The sequence below is a fragment of the Hypomesus nipponensis genome, chromosome 25 (genome assembly GCF_054491055.1).
Source record: "Hypomesus nipponensis isolate SF chromosome 25, ASM5449105v1, whole genome shotgun sequence".
In the NCBI taxonomy this organism is placed as follows: domain Eukaryota; kingdom Metazoa; phylum Chordata; class Actinopteri; order Osmeriformes; family Osmeridae; genus Hypomesus; species Hypomesus nipponensis.
The window spans coordinates 14,010,001-14,020,000 of record NC_140385.1 but is presented as its reverse complement, the minus strand read 5'-3'; the positions used below and the strand labels follow the sequence as shown (position 1 = coordinate 14,020,000).

The window sequence follows — 10,000 nt, the reverse complement described above, 5'->3', positions numbered from 1 at the left end:
TCAACTTATTTCGTACGGCCATACCAGCCTGGCAACGCCCGATCTCGTCTGATCTCGGAAGCTAAGCAGGGTCGGGCCTGGTTAGTACTTGGATGGGAGACCGCCTGGGAATACCAGGTGCTGTATGCTCTTTTGCTCATTCACTTAGAAACTGAAATCTTGCAATATGCACAAGTAGTCCTTCATGAAAGGGGCTGGAAGCTGTTTTCATTTTGACACGAGAGAGAGAGAGAGAGAGACCACTTTGCATTGTCAATTGCTAAATCTGTATATGGATAAGTAGCCTATGGTTGTCAACTTATTTTGTACGGCTATACCAGCCTGGCAACGCCCGATCTCGTCTGATCTCGGAAGCTAAGCATGGTCGGGCCTGGTTAGTACTTGGATGGGAGACCGCCTGGGAATACCAGGTGCTGTATGCTCTTTTGCTCATTCACTTAGAAACTGAAATCTTGCAATATGCACAAGTAGTCCTTCATGAAAGGGGCTGGAAGCTGTTTTCATTTTGACACGAGAGAGAGAGAGAGAGAGAGAGAGAGAGAGACTACCTTGCATTGTCAATTGCTAAATCTGTATATGGATAAGTAGCCTATGGTTGTCAACTTATTTCGTACGGCCATACCAGCCTGGCAACGCCCGATCTCGTCTGATCTCGGAAGCTAAGCAGGGTCGGGCCTGGTTAGTACTTGGATGGGAGACCGCCTGGGAATACCAGGTGCTGTATGCTCTTTTGCTCATTCACTTAGAAACTGAAATCTTGCAATATGCACAAGTAGTCCTTCATGAAAGGGGCTGGAAGCTGTTTTCATTTTGACACGAGAGAGAGAGAGAGAGAGAGAGACCACCTTGCATTGTCAATTGCTAAATCTGTATATGGATAAGTAGCCTATGGTTGTCAACTTATTTTGTACGGCCATACCAGCCTGGCAACGCCCGATCTCGTCTGATCTCGGAAGCTAAGCAGGGTCGGGCCTGGTTAGTACTTGGATGGGAGACCGCCTGGGAATACCAGGTGCTGTATGCTCTTTTGCTCATTCACTTAGAAACTGAAATCTTGCAATATGCACAAGTAGTCCTTCATGAAAGGGGCTGGAAGCTGTATTCATTTTGACACGAGAGAGAGAGAGAGAGAGAGAGAGAGAGAGACCACCTTGCATTGTCAATTGCTAAATCTGTATATGGATAAGTAGCCTATGGTTGTCAACTTATTTTGTACGGCTATACCAGCCTGGCAACGCCCGATCTCGTCTGATCTCGGAAGCTAAGCATGGTCGGGCCTGGTTAGTACTTGGATGAGAGACCGCCTGGGAATACCAGGTGCTGTATGCTCTTTTGCTCATTCACTTAGAAACTGAAATCTTGCAATATGCACAAGTAGTCCTTCATGAAAGGGGCTGGAAGCTGTATTCATTTTGACACGAGAGAGAGAGAGAGAGAGAGAGAGAGAGAGACCACCTTGCATTGTCAATTGCTAAATCTGTATATGGATAAGTAGCCTATGGTTGTCAACTTATTTTGTACGGCTATACCAGCCTGGCAACGCCCGATCTCGTCTGATCTCGGAAGCTAAGCATGGTCGGGCCTGGTTAGTACTTGGATGAGAGACCGCCTGGGAATACCAGGTGCTGTATGCTCTTTTGCTCATTCACTTAGAAACTGAAATCTTGCAATATGCACAAGTAGTCCTTCATGAAAGGGGCTGGAAGCTGTTTTCATTTTGACACGAGAGAGAGAGAGAGAGACCACCTTGCATTGTCAATTGCTAAATCTGTATATGGATAAGTAGCCTATGGTTGTCAACTTATTTCGTACGGCCATACCAGCCTGGCAACGCCCGATCTCGTCTGATCTCGGAAGCTAAGCAGGGTCGGGCCTGGTTAGTACTTGGATGGGAGACCGCCTGGGAATACCAGGTGCTGTATGCTCATTCACTTAGAAACTGAAATCTTGCAATATGCACAAGTAGTCCTTCATGAAAGGGGCTGGAAGCTGTTTTCATTTTGACACGAGAGGGAGAGAGAGAGAGAGAGAGACCACCTTGCATTGTCAATTGCTAAATCTGTATATGGATAAGTAGCCTATGGTTGTCAACTTATTTCGTACGGCCATACCAGCCTGGCAACGCCCGATCTCGTCTGATCTCGGAAGCTAAGCAGGGTCGGGCCTGGTTAGTAATTGGATGGGAGACCGCCTGGGAATACCAGGTGCTGTATGCTCTTTTGCTCATTCACTTAGAAACTGAAATCTTGCAATATGCACAAGTAGTCCTTCATGAAAGGGGCTGGAAGCTGTTTTCATTTTGACACGAGAGAGAGAGAGAGAGAGACCACCTTGCATTGTCAATTGCTAAATCTGTATATGGATAAGTAGCCTATGGTTGTCAACTTATTTCGTACGGCCATACCAGCCTGGCAACGCCCGATCTCGTCTGATCTCGGAAGCTAAGCAGGGTCGGGCCTGGTTAGTACTTGGATGGGAGACCGCCTGGGAATACCAGGTGCTGTATGCTCATTCACTTAGAAACTGAAATCTTGCAATATGCACAAGTAGTCCTTCATGAAAGGGGCTGGAAGCTGTTTTCATTTTGACACGAGAGGGAGAGAGAGAGAGAGAGAGACCACCTTGCATTGTCAATTGCTAAATCTGTATATGGATAAGTAGCCTATGGTTGTCAACTTATTTCGTACGGCCATACCAGCCTGGCAACGCCCGATCTCGTCTGATCTCGGAAGCTAAGCAGGGTCGGGCCTGGTTAGTAATTGGATGGGAGACCGCCTGGGAATACCAGGTGCTGTATGCTCTTTTGCTCATTCACTTAGAAACTGAAATCTTGCAATATGCACAAGTAGTCCTTCATGAAAGGGGCTGGAAGCTGTTTTCATTTTGACACGAGAGAGAGAGAGAGAGAGACCACCTTGCATTGTCAATTGCTAAATCTGTATATGGATAAGTAGCCTATGGTTGTCAACTTATTTCGTACGGCCATACCAGCCTGGCAACGCCCGATCTCGTCTGATCTCGGAAGCTAAGCAGGGTCGGGCCTGGTTAGTACTTGGATGGCAGACCGCCTGGGAATACCAGGTGCTGTATGCTCTTTTGCTCATTCACTTAGAAACTGAAATCTTGCAATATGCACAAGTAGTCCTTCATGAAAGGGGCTGGAAGCTGTATTCATTTTGACACGAGAGAGAGAGAGAGAGAGACCACCTTGCATTGTCAATTGCTAAATCTGTATATGGATAAGTAGCCTATGGTTGTCAACTTATTTTGTACGGCTATACCAGCCTGGCAACGCCCGATCTCGTCTGATCTCGGAAGCTAAGCATGGTCGGGCCTGGTTAGTACTTGGATGGGAGACCGCCTGGGAATACCAGGTGCTGTATGCTCTTTTGCTCATTCACTTAGAAACTGAAATCTTGCAATATGCACAAGTAGTCCTTCATGAAAGGGGCTGGAAGCTGTTTTCATTTTGACACGAGAGAGAGAGAGAGAGACCACCTTGCATTGTCAATTGCTAAATCTGTATATGGATAAGTAGCCTATGGTTGTCAACTTATTTCGTACGGCCATACCAGCCTGGCAACGCCCGATCTCGTCTGATCTCGGAAGCTAAGCAGGGTCGGGCCTGGTTAGTACTTGGATGGGAGACCGCCTGGGAATACCAGGTGCTGTATGCTCATTCACTTAGAAACTGAAATCTTGCAATATGCACAAGTAGTCCTTCATGAAAGGGGCTGGAAGCTGTTTTCATTTTGACACGAGAGGGAGAGAGAGAGAGAGAGAGACCACCTTGCATTGTCAATTGCTAAATCTGTATATGGATAAGTAGCCTATGGTTGTCAACTTATTTCGTACGGCCATACCAGCCTGGCAACGCCCGATCTCGTCTGATCTCGGAGCTAAGCAGGGTCGGGCCTGGTTAGTACTTGGATGGGAGACCGCCTGGGAATACCAGGTGCTGTATGCTCTTTTGCTCATTCACTTAGAAACTGAAATCTTGCAATATGCACAAGTAGTCCTTCATGAAAGGGGCTGGAAGCTGTTTTCATTTTGACACGAGAGAGAGAGAGAGAGAGAGAGACCACCTTGCATTGTCAATTGCTAAATCTGTATATGGATAAGTAGCCTATGGTTGTCAACTTATTTTGTACGGCTATACCAGCCTGGCAACGTCCGATCTCGTCTGATCTCGGAAGCTAAGCATGGTCGGGCCTGGTTAGTACTTGGATGGGAGACCGCCTGGGAATACCAGGTGCTGTATGCTCTTTTGCTCATTCACTTAGAAACTGAAATCTTGCAATATGCACAAGTAGTCCTTCATGAAAGGGGCTGGAAGCTGTTTTCATTTTGACACGAGAGAGAGAGAGAGAGAGAGAGACTACCTTGCATTGTCAATTGCTAAATCTGTATATGGATAAGTAGCCTATGGTTGTCAACTTATTTCGTACGGCCATACCAGCCTGGCAATGCCCGATCTCGTCTGATCTCGGAAGCTAAGCAGGGTCGGGCCTGGTTAGTACTTGGATGGGAGACCGCCTGGGAATACCAGGTGCTGTATGCTCTTTTGCTCATTCACTTAGAAACTGAAATCTTGCAATATGCACAAGTAGTCCTTCATGAAAGGGGCTGGAAGCTGTTTTCATTTTGACACGAGAGAGAGAGAGAGAGAGAGAGACCACCTTGCATTGTCAATTGCTAAATCTGTATATGGATAAGTAGCCTATGGTTGTCAACTTATTTCGTACGGCCATACCAGCCTGGCAACGCCCGATCTCGTCTGATCTCGGAAGCTAAGCAGGGTCGGGCCTGGTTAGTACTTGGATGGGAGACCGCCTGGGAATACCAGGTGCTGTATGCTCTTTTGCTCATTCACTTAGAAACTGAAATCTTGCAATATGCACAAGTAGTCCTTCATGAAAGGGGCTGGAAGCTGTTTTCATTTTGACACGAGAGAGAGAGAGAGAGAGAGAGAGAGACCACCTTGCATTGTCAATTGCTAAATCTGTATATGGATAAGTAGCCTATGGTTGTCAACTTATTTCGTACGGCCATACCAGCCTGGCAACGCCCGATCTCGTCTGATCTCGGAAGCTAAGCAGGGTTGGGCCTGGTTAGTACTTGGATGGGAGACCGCCTGGGAATACCAGGTGCTGTATGCTCTTTTGCTCATTCACTTAGAAACTGAAATCTTGCAATATGCACAAGTAGTCCTTCATGAAAGGGGCTGGAAGCTGTTTTCATTTTGACACGAGAGAGAGAGAGAGAGAGAGAGAGAGACCACCTTGCATTGTCAATTGCTAAATCTGTATATGGATAAGTAGCCTATGGTTGTCAACTTATTTCGTACGGCCATACCAGCCTGGCAACGCCCGATCTCGTCTGATCTCGGAAGCTAAGCAGGGTTGGGCCTGGTTAGTACTTGGATGGGAGACCGCCTGGGAATACCAGGTGCTGTATGCTCTTTTGCTCATTCACTTAGAAACTGAAATCTTGCAATATGCACAAGTAGTCCTTCATGAAAGGGGCTGGAAGCTGTTTTCATTTTGACACGAGAGACAGAGAGAGAGAGACCACCTTGCATTGTCAATTGCTAAATCTGTATATGGATAAGTAGCCTATGGTTGTCAACTTATTTCGTACGGCCATACCAGCCTGGCAACGCCCGATCTCGTCTGATCTCGGAAGCTAAGCAGGGTCGGGCCTGGTTAGTACTTGGATGGGAGACCGCCTGGGAATACCAGGTGCTGTATGCTCCTTTGCTCATTCACTTAGAAACTGAAATCTTGCAATATGCACAAGTAGTCCTTCATGAAATGGGCTGGAAGCTGTTTTCATTTTGACACGAGAGAGAGAGAGAGAGAGAGAGACTACCTTGCATTGTCAATTGCTAAATCTGTATATGGATAAGTAGCCTATGGTTGTCAACTTATTTCGTACGGCCATACCAGCCTGGCAACGCCCGATCTCGTCTGATCTCGGAAGCTAAGCAGGGTCGGGCCTGGTTAGTACTTGGATGGGAGACCGCCTGGGAATACCAGGTGCTGTATGCTCTTTTGCTCATTCACTTAGAAACTGAAATCTTGCAATATGCACAAGTAGTCCTTCATGAAAGGGGCTGGAAGCTGTTTTCATTTTGACACGAGAGAGAGAGAGAGACTACCTTGCATTGTCAATTGCTAAATCTGTATATGGATAAGTAGCCTATGGTTGTCAACTTATTTCGTACGGCCATACCAGCCTGGCAACGCCCTATCTCGTCTGATCTCGGAAGCTAAGCAGGGTCGGGCCTGGTTAGTACTTGGATGGGAGACCGCCTGGGAATACCAGGTGCTGTATGCTCTTTTGCTCATTCACTTAGAAACTGACATCTTGCAATATGCACAAGTAGTCCTTCATGAAAGGGGCTGGAAGCTGTTTTCATTTTGACACGAGAGAGAGAGAGAGAGAGAGACTACCTTGCATTGTCAATTGCTAAATCTGTATATGGATAAGTAGCCTATGGTTGTCAACTTATTTCGTACGGCCATACCAGCCTGGCAACGCCCGATCTCGTCTGATCTCGGAAGCTAAGCAGGGTCGGGCCTGGTTAGTACTTGGATGGGAGACCGCCTGGGAATACCAGGTGCTGTATGCTCTTTTGCTCATTCACTTAGAAACTGACATCTTGCAATATGCACAAGTAGTCCTTCATGAAAGGGGCTGGAAGCTGTTTTCATTTTGACACGAGAGAGAGAGAGAGAGAGAGAGAGAGACTACCTTGCATTGTCAATTGCTAAATCTGTATATGGATAAGTAGCCTATGGTTGTCAACTTATTTCGTACGGCCATACCAGCCTGGCAACGCCCGATCTCGTCTGATCTCGGAAGCTAAGCAGGGTCGGGCCTGGTTAGTACTTGGATGGGAGACCGCCTGGGAATACCAGGTGCTGTATGCTCTTTTGCTCATTCACTTAGAAACTGAAATCTTGCAATATGCACAAGTAGTCCTTCATGAAAGGGGCTGGAAGCTGTTTTCATTTTGACACGAGAGAGAGAGAGAGAGACCACCTTGCATTGTCAATTGCTAAATCTGTATATGGATAAGTAGCCTATGGTTGTCAACTTATTTCGTACGGCCATACCAGCCTGGCAACGCCCGATCTCGTCTGATCTCGGAAGCTAAGCAGGGTCGGGCCTGGTTAGTACTTGGATGGGAGACCGCCTGGGAATACCAGGTGCTGTATGCTCTTTTGCTCATTCACTTAGAAACTGACATCTTGCAATATGCACAAGTAGTCCTTCATGAAAGGGGCTGGAAGCTGTTTTCATTTTGACACGAGAGAGAGAGAGAGAGAGAGAGAGAGAGAGAGACTACCTTGCATTGTCAATTGCTAAATCTGTATATGGATAAGTAGCCTTTGGTTGTCAACTTATTTGGTACGGCCATACCAGCCTGGCAACGCCCGATCTCGGAAGCTAAGCAGGGTCGGGCCTGGTTAGTACTTGGATGGGAGACCGCCTGGGAATACCAGGTGCTGTCTGCTCTTTTGCTCATTCACTTAGAAACTGAAATCTTGCAATATGCACAAGTAGTCCTTCATGAAAGGGGCTGGAAGCTGTTTTCATTTTGACACGAGAGAGAGAGAGAGAGAGAGAGAGAGAGAGAGAGAGAGAGAGAGAGAGAGAGAGAGAGAGAGAGAGAGACTACCTTGCATTGTCAATTGCTAAATCTGTATATGGATAAGTAGCCTATGGTTGTCAACTTATTTCGTACGGCCATACCAGCCTGGCAACGCCCGATCTCGTCTGATCTCGGAAGCTAAGCAGGGTCGGGCCTGGTTAGTACTTGGATGGGAGACCGCCTGGGAATACCAGGTGCTGTATGCTCTTTTGCTCATTCACTTAGAAACTGAAATCTTGCAATATGCACAAGTAGTCCTTCATGAAAGGGGCTGGAAGCTGTTTTCATTTTGACACGAGAGAGAGAGAGACCACCTTGCATTGTCAATTGCTAAATCTGTATATGGATAAGTAGCCTATGGTTGTCAACTTATTTCGTACGGCCATACCAGCCTGGCAACGCCCGATCTCGTCTGATCTCGGAAGCTAAGCAGGGTCGGGCCTGGTTAGTACTTGGATGGGAGACCGCCTGGGAATACCAGGTGCTGTATGCTCTTTTGCTCATTCACTTAGAAACTGAAATCTTGCAATATGCACAAGTAGTCCTTCATGAAAGGGGCTGGAAGCTGTTTTCATTTTGACACGAGAGAGAGAGAGAGAGAGAGAGAGAGAGACCACCTTGCATTGTCAATTGCTAAATCTGTATATGGATAAGTAGCCTATGGTTGTCAACTTATTTCGTACGGCCATACCAGCCTGGCAACGCCTGATCTCGGAAGCTAAGCAGGGTCGGGCCTGGTTAGTACTTGGATGGGAGACCGCCTGGGAATACCAGGTGCTGTATGCTCTTTTGCTCATTCACTTAGAAACTGAAATCTTGCAATATGCACAAGTAGTCCTTCATGAAAGGGGCTGGAAGCTGTTTTCATTTTGACACGAGAGAGAGAGAGAGAGAGAGAGAGAGAGAGACCACCTTGCATTGTCAATTGCCAAATCTGTATATGGATAAGTAGCCTATGGTTGTCAACTTATTTCGTACGGCCATACCAGCCTGGCAACGCCCGATCTCGTCTGATCTCGGAAGCTAAGCAGGGTCGGGCCTGGTTAGTACTTGGATGGGAGACCGCCTGGGAATACCAGGTGCTGTATGCTCTTTTGCTCATTCACTTAGAAACTGAAATCTTGCAATATGCACAAGTAGTCCTTCATGAAAGGGGCTGGAAGCTGTTTTCATTTTGACACGAGAGAGAGAGAGAGAGAGAGAGAGACCACCTTGCATTGTCAATTGCCAAATCTGTATATGGATAAGTAGCCTATGGTTGTCAACTTATTTCGTACGGCCATACCAGCCTGGCAACGCCCGATCTCGTCTGATCTCGGAAGCTAAGCAGGGTCGGGCCTGGTTAGTACTTGGATGGGAGACCGCCTGGGAATACCAGGTGCTGTATGCTCTTTTGCTCATTCACTTAGAAACTGAAATCTTGCAATATGCACAAGTAGTCCTTCATGAAAGGGGCTGGAAGCTGTTTTAATTTTGACACGAGAGAGAGAGAGACCACCTTGCATTGTCAATTGCTAAATCTGTATATGGATAAGTAGCCTATGGTTGTCAACTTATTTCGTACGGCCATACCAGCGTGGCAACGCCCGATCTCGTCTGATCTCGGAAGCTAAGCAGGGTCGGGCCTGGTTAGTACTTGGATGGGAGACCGCCTGGGAATACCAGGTGCTGTATGCTCTTTTGCTCATTCACTTAGAAACTGAAATCTTGCAATATGCACAAGTAGTCCTTCATGAAAGGGGCTGGAAGCTGTTTTCATTTTGACACGAGAGAGAGAGAGAGAGAGAGACCACCTTGCATTGTCAATTGCTAAATCTGTATATGGATAAGTAGCCTATGGTTGTCAACTTATTTCGTACGGCCATACCAGCCTGGCAACGCCCGATCTCGTCTGATCTCGGAAGCTAAGCAGGGTCGGGCCTGGTTAGTACTTGGATGGGAGACCGCCTGGGAATACCAGGTGCTGTATGCTCTTTTGCTCATTCACTTAGAAACTGAAATCTTGCAATATGCACAAGTAGTCCTTCATGAAAGGGGCTGGAAGCTGTTTTCATTTTGACACGAGAGAGAGAGAGACCACCTTGCATTGTCAATTGCTAAATCTGTATATGGATAAGTAGCCTATGGTTGTCAACTTATTTCGTACGGCCATACCAGCCTGGCAACACCCGATCTCGTCTGATCTCGGAAGATAAGCAGGGTCGGGCCTTGTTAGTACTTGGATGGGAGACCGCCTGGGAATACCAGGTGCTGTATGCTCTTTTGCTCATTAACTTAGAAACTGACATCTTGCAATATGCACAAGTAGTCCTTCATGAAAGGGGCTGGAAGCTGTTTTCA

The 10,000-nt window shown here is 46.9% G+C and overlaps 25 non-coding genes and 9 pseudogenes across 25 annotated transcripts; all 34 read left to right on the top strand.

Moving 5' to 3' along the window:
* The first annotated feature begins 10 nt into the window (after positions 1 to 10).
* On the top strand, positions 11 to 129 carry LOC146223939 (5S ribosomal RNA). Its single transcript, XR_014747230.1, has one exon. It is a non-coding gene; the product is annotated as a 5S ribosomal RNA (ribosomal RNA).
* A 174-nt stretch (positions 130 to 303) lies between these two features.
* LOC146223938 (5S ribosomal RNA) lies at positions 304 to 422 on the top strand (annotated as a pseudogene).
* Positions 423 to 608: 186 nt separating this feature from the next.
* LOC146223937 (5S ribosomal RNA) lies at positions 609 to 727 on the top strand. The gene has a single exon (XR_014747229.1). It is a non-coding gene; the product is annotated as a 5S ribosomal RNA (ribosomal RNA).
* Positions 728 to 905: 178 nt separating this feature from the next.
* LOC146223936 (5S ribosomal RNA) lies at positions 906 to 1,024 on the top strand. Its single transcript, XR_014749265.1, has one exon. It is a non-coding gene; the product is annotated as a 5S ribosomal RNA (ribosomal RNA).
* A 186-nt stretch (positions 1,025 to 1,210) lies between these two features.
* LOC146223935 (5S ribosomal RNA) lies at positions 1,211 to 1,329 on the top strand (annotated as a pseudogene).
* Positions 1,330 to 1,515: 186 nt separating this feature from the next.
* Positions 1,516 to 1,634, top strand: LOC146223934 (5S ribosomal RNA; annotated as a pseudogene).
* A 172-nt stretch (positions 1,635 to 1,806) lies between these two features.
* Positions 1,807 to 1,925, top strand: LOC146223933 (5S ribosomal RNA). The gene has a single exon (XR_014747228.1). It is a non-coding gene; the product is annotated as a 5S ribosomal RNA (ribosomal RNA).
* A 172-nt stretch (positions 1,926 to 2,097) lies between these two features.
* Positions 2,098 to 2,216, top strand: LOC146223932 (5S ribosomal RNA). The gene has a single exon (XR_014750277.1). It is a non-coding gene; the product is annotated as a 5S ribosomal RNA (ribosomal RNA).
* Positions 2,217 to 2,390: 174 nt separating this feature from the next.
* Positions 2,391 to 2,509, top strand: LOC146223931 (5S ribosomal RNA). The gene has a single exon (XR_014747227.1). It is a non-coding gene; the product is annotated as a 5S ribosomal RNA (ribosomal RNA).
* Positions 2,510 to 2,681: 172 nt separating this feature from the next.
* Positions 2,682 to 2,800, top strand: LOC146223930 (5S ribosomal RNA). Its single transcript, XR_014750276.1, has one exon. It is a non-coding gene; the product is annotated as a 5S ribosomal RNA (ribosomal RNA).
* Positions 2,801 to 2,974: 174 nt separating this feature from the next.
* LOC146223929 (5S ribosomal RNA) lies at positions 2,975 to 3,093 on the top strand. Its single transcript, XR_014749901.1, has one exon. It is a non-coding gene; the product is annotated as a 5S ribosomal RNA (ribosomal RNA).
* A 174-nt stretch (positions 3,094 to 3,267) lies between these two features.
* LOC146223928 (5S ribosomal RNA) lies at positions 3,268 to 3,386 on the top strand (annotated as a pseudogene).
* A 172-nt stretch (positions 3,387 to 3,558) lies between these two features.
* Positions 3,559 to 3,677, top strand: LOC146223927 (5S ribosomal RNA). Its single transcript, XR_014747226.1, has one exon. It is a non-coding gene; the product is annotated as a 5S ribosomal RNA (ribosomal RNA).
* Positions 3,678 to 3,849: 172 nt separating this feature from the next.
* Positions 3,850 to 3,967, top strand: LOC146223926 (5S ribosomal RNA; annotated as a pseudogene).
* A 178-nt stretch (positions 3,968 to 4,145) lies between these two features.
* On the top strand, positions 4,146 to 4,264 carry LOC146223925 (5S ribosomal RNA; annotated as a pseudogene).
* Positions 4,265 to 4,442: 178 nt separating this feature from the next.
* LOC146223924 (5S ribosomal RNA) lies at positions 4,443 to 4,561 on the top strand. Its single transcript, XR_014749459.1, has one exon. It is a non-coding gene; the product is annotated as a 5S ribosomal RNA (ribosomal RNA).
* Positions 4,562 to 4,739: 178 nt separating this feature from the next.
* On the top strand, positions 4,740 to 4,858 carry LOC146223923 (5S ribosomal RNA). Its single transcript, XR_014747224.1, has one exon. It is a non-coding gene; the product is annotated as a 5S ribosomal RNA (ribosomal RNA).
* Positions 4,859 to 5,040: 182 nt separating this feature from the next.
* LOC146223922 (5S ribosomal RNA) lies at positions 5,041 to 5,159 on the top strand. The gene has a single exon (XR_014748006.1). It is a non-coding gene; the product is annotated as a 5S ribosomal RNA (ribosomal RNA).
* Positions 5,160 to 5,341: 182 nt separating this feature from the next.
* Positions 5,342 to 5,460, top strand: LOC146223921 (5S ribosomal RNA). The gene has a single exon (XR_014747995.1). It is a non-coding gene; the product is annotated as a 5S ribosomal RNA (ribosomal RNA).
* Positions 5,461 to 5,634: 174 nt separating this feature from the next.
* On the top strand, positions 5,635 to 5,753 carry LOC146223920 (5S ribosomal RNA). The gene has a single exon (XR_014747223.1). It is a non-coding gene; the product is annotated as a 5S ribosomal RNA (ribosomal RNA).
* A 178-nt stretch (positions 5,754 to 5,931) lies between these two features.
* LOC146223919 (5S ribosomal RNA) lies at positions 5,932 to 6,050 on the top strand. The gene has a single exon (XR_014747222.1). It is a non-coding gene; the product is annotated as a 5S ribosomal RNA (ribosomal RNA).
* Positions 6,051 to 6,220: 170 nt separating this feature from the next.
* On the top strand, positions 6,221 to 6,339 carry LOC146223918 (5S ribosomal RNA; annotated as a pseudogene).
* Positions 6,340 to 6,515: 176 nt separating this feature from the next.
* Positions 6,516 to 6,634, top strand: LOC146223917 (5S ribosomal RNA). Its single transcript, XR_014747221.1, has one exon. It is a non-coding gene; the product is annotated as a 5S ribosomal RNA (ribosomal RNA).
* A 182-nt stretch (positions 6,635 to 6,816) lies between these two features.
* LOC146223916 (5S ribosomal RNA) lies at positions 6,817 to 6,935 on the top strand. The gene has a single exon (XR_014747220.1). It is a non-coding gene; the product is annotated as a 5S ribosomal RNA (ribosomal RNA).
* Positions 6,936 to 7,107: 172 nt separating this feature from the next.
* LOC146223915 (5S ribosomal RNA) lies at positions 7,108 to 7,226 on the top strand. The gene has a single exon (XR_014747219.1). It is a non-coding gene; the product is annotated as a 5S ribosomal RNA (ribosomal RNA).
* A 188-nt stretch (positions 7,227 to 7,414) lies between these two features.
* On the top strand, positions 7,415 to 7,523 carry LOC146223914 (5S ribosomal RNA; annotated as a pseudogene).
* A 224-nt stretch (positions 7,524 to 7,747) lies between these two features.
* Positions 7,748 to 7,866, top strand: LOC146223913 (5S ribosomal RNA). Its single transcript, XR_014747218.1, has one exon. It is a non-coding gene; the product is annotated as a 5S ribosomal RNA (ribosomal RNA).
* Positions 7,867 to 8,034: 168 nt separating this feature from the next.
* Positions 8,035 to 8,153, top strand: LOC146223912 (5S ribosomal RNA). Its single transcript, XR_014747217.1, has one exon. It is a non-coding gene; the product is annotated as a 5S ribosomal RNA (ribosomal RNA).
* A 184-nt stretch (positions 8,154 to 8,337) lies between these two features.
* On the top strand, positions 8,338 to 8,446 carry LOC146223911 (5S ribosomal RNA; annotated as a pseudogene).
* A 186-nt stretch (positions 8,447 to 8,632) lies between these two features.
* LOC146223910 (5S ribosomal RNA) lies at positions 8,633 to 8,751 on the top strand. Its single transcript, XR_014747216.1, has one exon. It is a non-coding gene; the product is annotated as a 5S ribosomal RNA (ribosomal RNA).
* Positions 8,752 to 8,931: 180 nt separating this feature from the next.
* Positions 8,932 to 9,050, top strand: LOC146223909 (5S ribosomal RNA). The gene has a single exon (XR_014747215.1). It is a non-coding gene; the product is annotated as a 5S ribosomal RNA (ribosomal RNA).
* A 168-nt stretch (positions 9,051 to 9,218) lies between these two features.
* LOC146223908 (5S ribosomal RNA) lies at positions 9,219 to 9,337 on the top strand. Its single transcript, XR_014750205.1, has one exon. It is a non-coding gene; the product is annotated as a 5S ribosomal RNA (ribosomal RNA).
* Positions 9,338 to 9,513: 176 nt separating this feature from the next.
* LOC146223907 (5S ribosomal RNA) lies at positions 9,514 to 9,632 on the top strand. Its single transcript, XR_014747213.1, has one exon. It is a non-coding gene; the product is annotated as a 5S ribosomal RNA (ribosomal RNA).
* A 168-nt stretch (positions 9,633 to 9,800) lies between these two features.
* On the top strand, positions 9,801 to 9,919 carry LOC146223906 (5S ribosomal RNA). Its single transcript, XR_014749938.1, has one exon. It is a non-coding gene; the product is annotated as a 5S ribosomal RNA (ribosomal RNA).
* The last annotated feature ends 81 nt before the right edge of the window (positions 9,920 to 10,000 follow it).